The sequence below is a fragment of the Grus americana genome, chromosome 1, assembly GCF_028858705.1.
Source record: "Grus americana isolate bGruAme1 chromosome 1, bGruAme1.mat, whole genome shotgun sequence".
In the NCBI taxonomy this organism is placed as follows: Eukaryota; Metazoa; Chordata; class Aves; order Gruiformes; family Gruidae; genus Grus; species Grus americana.
The window spans coordinates 155,621,793-155,629,159 of NC_072852.1; the positions used below are offsets into that span (position 1 = coordinate 155,621,793).

Genomic DNA, 7,367 nt, shown 5'->3' on the forward strand with positions numbered 1-7,367 from the left:
GGCACCATCTTGGCTATTCCTCCAGGGAGCCGGCAGTGTGGAGCCCTTTAATTCCGGCCTAGTACTTGGAAGTGAAACTGGGTGTTCTTACTTCCCAGATAAATTACAGCAGAGAATCAATAGATTCATTTCAGACATTCAGGCACAGAAGAGGGTCAGTTATAGTAATTGCATTTGCATTGATTTATATTTGGATTCTGTTTGGGTTTTGCTGGGTTTCTAAAGGAAACATTTATAATGAGGTCAAAAATAACATGCCATGGTTTAACCCAGCAGGCAGCTAAAACAACCACACAGCCATTTGCTCACTGCCCTCCCCTGCAGTGGGATAGGGGAGAGAATCTGAAAGAAAAAAGGTAAAAGTTATGGGTTGAGATAAATACAGTTTAAAAGGACAGAAAATGAAGATAATAACAATAATGATAAAAGAATATACAAAAGATATGCACAGCAAAATTTCTCACCACCTGAAGCTGATGCTCAGCTAGTTCCTAACCTGCACCATCTCCTGGCCAACTTCCCACTTATATACTGAGCATGATGTCATATCATGCTCATGCGAGTCCAGAGGAGGGCCATGAAGCTGATCGGAGGGATGGAGTACCTCTCCTATGAGGACAGGCTGAGAGAGTTGGGCTTGTTCAGCCTGGAGAAAAGAAGTCTCCGGGGAGATCTAATTGCGGCTTACCAGTTTCTGAAGGGAGCCTACAGGAAAGCTGGGGAGGGACTGTTTATCAGGGAGTGTAGTGACAGGACAAGGCGTAATGGGTTTAAGCTGAAGGAGGGTCGATTTAGATTAGATGTTAGGAAGAAATTCTTTACTGTTAGAGTGGTGAGGTAGTGGAACACGTTGCCCAGAGAGGTTGTGGAGGCCCCATCCCTGGAAGTGTTTAAGACCAGGTTGGATGAGGCTTTGGACAACCTGGTCTACTGCAGGGTGTCCCTGCCCGCAGCAGGGGGGTTGGAACTAAATGATCTTTAAGGTCCCTTCCAACCCTAACCATTCTATGATTCTATGATTCTATATGGTATTGAATATCCCTTTGGCCAATATGGGTCACCTGTCCTGGCTGTGTCCCCTCCCAGCTTTTTGGCCTCCACCCCCATCTTCTTGTTGGCAGGGCAGTGTGAGAAGCTGAAAAGTTCTTGACTGCTTGGCAACAACTAAAATATTAGCGTGTTATCAACATTATTCTCATCCTAAATCCAAAACACAGCACTATACCCGCTGCTAGGAAGAAAATTAACTCTATCCCAGCCGAAACCAGGACAATTTGAGAGCTAGTCTTAGAATACGAAACCCAGATATCTCAAAGACCTTGGAGAAGAATGTCCCAGCAGAGGAGGTATGCTACTCCCCATATGAGTCCAAGGCAGGCTGTGAGTCAGTTAAGGTGTTACTGCATCCCTGTGATTTGTGCACACCTGTGAATTCTGCAGAGGGGAAGGGGAAGGGTCCCACATAAATAGCTTTGGTCACCCTCCCTGCTGTGTGGTGACCAGCTTGCTCCCCTGAGCAGCAACGCTGTCTTGTTACAGCTCAAGCTCCCCAGCCACAAGGTACAGGGTTGAAAGAGAACATGCAGATAAGGCTCCAAGTTGTGAAACAAGGGAAGTAGGAACATGCAGTGCTCCCCTTGGAGATGATAATAAGATGACTAATGGCCCTCTTTAGCAATGTTTTTAATGTTTTATTTTCATACAAGTTGTCAGCCAATAAATGCACAAACAGCTGTAACACCTTTAAGGTCAGTCAGCTCTCAGCAGGGTTTCTTCCTCATGCATTGTTGTATCAAGCCATTCACTTGGTCTGGCATTTCCAGTGAATAACAGCTGCCCCCAAATCCTTGTAATCGCTCACAGTGACCCACATTTGTTTGAAAGATGTTAGGGCAGTGAGGATGGAGGCCCCAATCCACACACAGTATTTTCTCTCAGGGGGTACAATAATCCTCACACACATGCCAGCAGGCACTTGCAGCTTCATCTCCCTCAGAATCCAATCCTCCAGGCCAGGGAAGAGCATGGACCCACCTGAGAGCAGGATGTTGCCATAAAGATTCCTGCGCACATCAATGTCACGCTTCATGGTGCTGTTGAAGATCATTTTGTGCACACCAGGAGCTTCAACTCCAATGTTTGCAGGCATAAAAAGGGTCTCTGGTGCACGAAAGAGCTGGTTGCCTAGCCGGATGATATTGTCATCAGGCAATTTGTATTCTTTCATGATTTCTTCTGGCTTTGCTTTCATTTCTTGTATGGGGTCTAAAGGTACATAGCACAACTTCTCTTTGATATCTCTCACAATTTCTCTTTCAGCTGTGCTGACAAAAGTGTGTCCAGTTTCCAAAAGAAGCTTCATAAAATATTCAGTGATATCCCGGCCAGCAATATCCAGCCTGGAGACAGCATGAGGTAAACTGTATCCTTCATATATGGGGACAGTGTGGGTAACACCATCCTCGCTGTTCATGACTATTCCAGTAATATGGGCTGATGCATAGAGTGCCAGAGTTGCCTGGACTGCAATATACATAGCCAGCACCATAAAACCTTCAAACATGATCTCTGTCATTTTTTCCCGGTTCTGCAGAGGATTGGGGGGGCTTCAGTCAGCAGCACTGGCCTTTCACTGGCTTTGATTCTCAGCTCATACTCATAGACATGTCTCCAGATCCTTTCCATATCATCCCAGCATGTAACTATGCCATGGTCAACTGGATAATTCAAAGACAGAATCCCTCTTTTGGACTGAGCTTCCTCTCCAATGTAACATTCTTTCTGTCCAGCTCCCAGCATTGTAGCTTTGACTTTTGAGCGACCAACAATTGCTGTGAAAACAGACCTTGGGCTGCTGTCACCTGTGATACCTGCTTTGAATAATCCAGACCCATTGTCAAAGATTACAGCTGGGACACCCAAAACATTGGGGTCAAACATTCTTCACAGAGTTGATGGCTCCGCAGCACTGTTTCCTGTTCCCCTTTTACAGGCTGGTCACCATTTCTAGGGAAGTCTTCTTGGGGATGTACAGCTTGCTGTTTACAACATGTCTGCCCCCAGCTACCTCACAATGGCCAGTGATACAATAATGCATTTTCCCAGCAAGTTACCTGATCCGAGGCACTTCCCTGGGTATGGCCAGTGTAGCTTCTCTGTGACTCCAGCCAGGAGTCATGATGACTGTCATCATTGATGACTATCAAGTCACTGAGTCTGATCCACAGGTCATGGACCATGAATGTATCCCTGTAAGGAGCCTAAGCGCATGTTTTTCCTCAGAATAGAAAAGCATGTATTGCAAAATACATGGATGACAATAATGAAATTTTTCACATGTGCCTCTGGCTTAGCTAAGACTCTAGAAATATTTCCAAGAGTTTGTGAAAATTAGGACAATTGTGCCTCCTTGAAGTATTAACTGAATTACCAGTTTGCCTTTCTAAATAACATCTGCATTGGAAGCAGATCTTTTTCACCTGAATCCTTTCTGATCCTTTATAGGAAACTCCTAAAAACATTTTTAAATAGGTAGAACTATGTTTGGCACTGATTATGGCATTCTGGAGTATTTTCTTCCTTTCCTTGTTACTTAAAGACTTTTTTTTTTTTTTAGTAAAATCACAAAAGTGAAATAATAATTTCTGCATCTTGCTGGTTTAAAAAACCCTGACAGCTTTAAATAAGTATAGTACCTTAACAGACATGCAGATGTCTTTCTTCCATGCTTCCTTTTTCCATTCAGCACTTTGCTGAGAAGAACAAACTCTTTTTTGGAAGTTTGTTCAGAAGGATTAGAAATATCCTAGATCTTCATAACTGATTCCCATTTCAGGGGGAACCCCATTTGTGGCTTTTTTTTTTTTTAATTTTACTTTGAGAAGATTTCCCAAAGAAGGAAATTTCTATAGTTTTGACTCCAATTAGATCGACAATACAAATCTGTTTACATAGAGAATTTCATTTAAAAAAAAAAAATCACTGTATAACTTCAGTTTGAATCCTTGGCTGACAGATTTTAATTGCTTCTCCTTGTAGCTCTAAATCCAGGGTAACTTCAAAGCAAAGGTGGCTTCCATTAAATTTAATTACTTTTTCCTGCAGCTCGCACAGCAAAGGTGCTAGCTACTACATGAAGGTGGTTATGAATTAGAGGTTATTTCCATTCTGCTTAGATTCCAGATGTGTTTGTGTTAAATGCCACTCTATCCATTTTAGCAATTTCTCTAATCCTCTTAATATTTGTGTACGTATATATCAGTGTGTGGCACACTTGTTTTCATGCGTGCCTCTGTATTAATGTCAACAGGTGTCCTAATCATTTAAGAGGTTGTTATATGCACTACACTATAAGCCCCATTTAATCCTGCATGGTCTGCATGCAGCTTACAGCAAAGCATTCTGTTTTGAACATGATGTCAAATATTAAAACAAGGGAATATTGACTGTGATTATTAAATGGCAATTGAATCTAGATGCAGGAATGCTCATCTGTTCCCTCATATTGTCATAATCCCCTGTCATAAATCACCTTAAAAAGGGCATGTGTGAATTAACTTTGTTACTATAGGGTTTGTAATAAGTGAAATTACTCTTTGTGTTTAACTGAAGTACTGTAAATTGAACGCATAGAAGAGACAATATAAGACATCCAAAATTTCTTGTACTCACCTGGCACTATAGCTTACACTGATATGACAAGATCTCAATCAGGAATGGAAAGGTAGCTTGTTTTCTGAGACCCAGTCTGTCTTTGGCCTTTGACATTTGCCAGAGGCTGCCAGCTGTGGTGAGACACATGAGGAACTGGACTGAGATGAGCAAATCCATTCCACATGAGCTGCTAATGTCTTGACTAGATGGTATCCACTGTTTGTCACCTCTTAATGGGATGGAATATGAACTTGAAGCCGAGAGGCACATTGGAAATACAGTGGTAGTGTAATTCCCACAACATACCAAACATAAATGAACTGTATCCCACAGACACTGGATTGTAAAAAATCGTAGATAGTTAAACATGTTCTTTACAGGCCAGTCTTACTTGCTTTATATGTCAGTGCTGAGCACACATTTTCACTTACCAGCTTACATGTGTCTTTTTGCTTTACTGACCATGTTGCCTGCACAGAATTGATCCCCCTGGGCAAGCCAGGGCTTGTCCTTTCTCCATAGCCATCCTCTGTCCAAATACTTTTGGAGACAAACATGTAACTCAGGGCAGATTCTGAGTGAATCAGGCCAGACTGGAAAGCACTGATGAGCTTTGGAAGGTCTGAGTTTACCTGGGTTAAAACCAGAGGGAAAAGGATCAGCTAACTCTTAGTCTGTTTGCCCACATAAACCCCAAGGTCCTGACTAATGCAGCAGAGATAACTGTCTTTCCTATCTAGAAAGTGTTACCAAAAAAGAAAGACAAGCAGGACCAGAGACTGAGGGAGAGATGCTTCTCTCCATGCCTTTCTACACCAGATTATTTTGATATCTTCTCTGTTCTTCCTTTGCATTTATGTGAGTCTTGTCACCCTCAGCTGACTGTTTTCTGGACATAACCTCATTCCAAGCAGGCACAGTACGGAGCGGCAGGCGAGGCGATCTGATTATCATACACCAAATACAGGTGAAACCCTAGAAATAATAATGTCTCATCAGAGAATCCTTTAATGAAGTCCATGCAATCATGATCTTTTCCGTTTCACAGAAATTTCAATGAATTTGTTTATTCCCCAAACTCATTCCATTCTGAGTCTTTCTCAGTTTCCTACAGGCAACTGATTTTGCCGGCTAACGCAATTATTAGGAAATCTCAGACATATAGCTCCAAGGAAGACCTGCCTTATCCTTCATAAACTTGACAGGGACTTGATGAATTGGCAGTAATTTCTCCATAAAATAATTTAGCTTTCTTAGTCAAGATATACCTGCCACTGTATTGGGGGACATCTCTCCTCCATCTTTGTTTACATTCGCCCTTAAAATGCTGATTATCTTCTTGGCTTACAGTTTCCTCCACAGTTTCCTTCTTTGGATGGGGAGGAGAGATGTTGGGTTGTTGGCTAAGAATTTTGCGACAGTGGCTCAGTCAACAGGATGACCAATGCAGCTTTCCAAGTAGATTTTAGCTGGAACTTTTGATTGCTGTGAAGCCATGCATTAAATAAGGTGAAAGTAAGAAAAAATAAGAGGCTGGCACGTGGTGGACATAAGTGTCAAGGCAGAGAGTCATGTAAACAGAAGTATACTATCACCTTTTTATGTATAGTAGTAATTTAACGCTTTCTGGGATATCCCAGAAACAAACTGGAGGACTTATTAAAGTGCCAAAGCTTAAGTGTTTGAAGTCTGTATTTTAACAGCTGAAAGATCAGTTATAGAACCATCTCCCTGGAGCATGCATATGATTTGTGTAACAAACAGAAGTGCATTTATGGAGTGAATCCAAATGCATCAAAAATAAATATTACAAGAGAAAAAGTGAGGAAATGAGGGTATTTCAACCCAGTGGAAGTTTGAATGAGGAGGAACAAAAATCTTCCGTTCAGGATACCACCATTGAAACCATCTGTGGGGAAGACAGAATGGAGGCTGCTCACCCTTCTCCATGCCTTAAAAACCTGGAGTGGCGGTTCACAGTGCAGGGAAGAATCAAGCTCGTCAAATGCTGCAGCGATGACAAACACCTTTACCGAGTCAGCCTGTCAGCACACGAGGACAACACTTACTCTGTGCCACAAGTCATTCTGGTACAGGTACAAACCGGACTTATTATTTATAGTGCCTGGAAATCAATCAGGCTTTCCTGGGGACTGTAGAAACAAACAGCAAAGGGCAGACCCTGCTCAAAAGAATTCAGTCTCAGAAGTCAGACGTAACAGGTGGGTGAGACAAACAAGCAGATCAGGGTGGCAAGCAAGGAAGACAGTATGAAAGAAATCAGGGGCTGAGAGCAGTTCTTAGCCAGTAAGAAGCAATAATCACCATCACAGATGCTTAGCTCTAACAACTTGATGAGATCCCTTTCTTCACATAGGACTTGTGTTTGATTGCTCCCATACTTGTTTCCATCTAGAATCCCCATCTTGCAATGTCTTCATGACACTCCAAACATCTACAAAGCTCTTTGAAGTTGAATTTTAATGTGTTTATTGACACCAGTTATGATATTTCAAAACATATGGGCTACAAATTGTTACCATGCGCTCCTAGTAATCCCTGTATTAAAACAAACTCAGCTTTTCCTGATGATTTTATATCTTCTTGCTGACTCACTTTTGCCTGTGTTTATTTAAACTCCTGTTGAGGGTTTTTTAATATTCAACACTTCTGAAACATAAAACTGTCTGCAGATTTCATATACTTCTGAAACA

General features: G+C 41.9%; 1 pseudogene; it reads right to left on the bottom strand.

The window, feature by feature from the left end:
- Window positions 1–1,801: 1,801 nt before the first annotated feature.
- Window positions 1,802–5,943, bottom strand: LOC129204704 (uncharacterized; annotated as a pseudogene).
- Between the last annotated feature and the right edge of the window lie 1,424 nt (window positions 5,944–7,367).